Source organism: Penaeus monodon, chromosome 15, assembly GCF_015228065.2.
Source record: "Penaeus monodon isolate SGIC_2016 chromosome 15, NSTDA_Pmon_1, whole genome shotgun sequence".
NCBI classification, from domain to species: Eukaryota; Metazoa; Arthropoda; class Malacostraca; order Decapoda; family Penaeidae; genus Penaeus; species Penaeus monodon.
The window spans coordinates 47,507,640-47,508,196 of NC_051400.1; the positions used below are offsets into that span (position 1 = coordinate 47,507,640).

General features: G+C 33.4%; 1 protein-coding gene across 1 annotated transcript in view; it reads right to left on the reverse strand.

The window, feature by feature from the left end:
* The window catches only part of LOC119582385 (F-BAR domain only protein 1-like), an 8,297-nt gene extending 7,958 nt beyond the window's left edge, over positions 1-339 (reverse strand). The window contains exon 1 of the mRNA XM_037930598.1: positions 115-339. The gene's annotated coding sequence lies outside the window, so the exon portion shown is untranslated. The remainder of the gene's footprint in view (positions 1-114) is intronic.
* Positions 340-557: the final 218 nt, after the last annotated feature.

Here is a 557-nt window from a genome sequence, read left to right on the forward strand (position 1 = left end):
CCCCTAAAACATTCAACAAGGATTAGAATTTCATTTACAATAATCAAAACTGCTGCTTTAGTAAAAAAAAAAAATCATCAGAAGGATGTCACGCTGCACTCGTGTATCACTCACCCCTTTATACTTCTTATGTAGATCCTCATTGTACTTGACTACCTCCTTAACTAAGTCCTGCACACGTTGGACGGTGTGAGAGTGTATATTGGACAATTTCTCTGATGACTGGCGCAGCACAACAAATATTTGTGCAGAAGTCCCCTTCTCAGTGTTACTTCCAGCTTTGTTGGCTAACTTTGCCAGAGATTTGGAATACGTTTCATCTATTGACCATCTGCAATTGCAAAAATATTTTTTCAAATGATAAAGAGTTTTATTTTATCTTTAAACTACAAAGCCAAATAAATATTGAGTTTTATAATTATCAAATATCATAAAAAAGTATAAAATCTCCATCATCCAAGGCCCAGTTCCTTTCATAAATCTATTTGAACAATATATAAATTTACTAACAGCATAAGAAATGCATCCCAGTGTGATACTAGCATAATATGAATAAG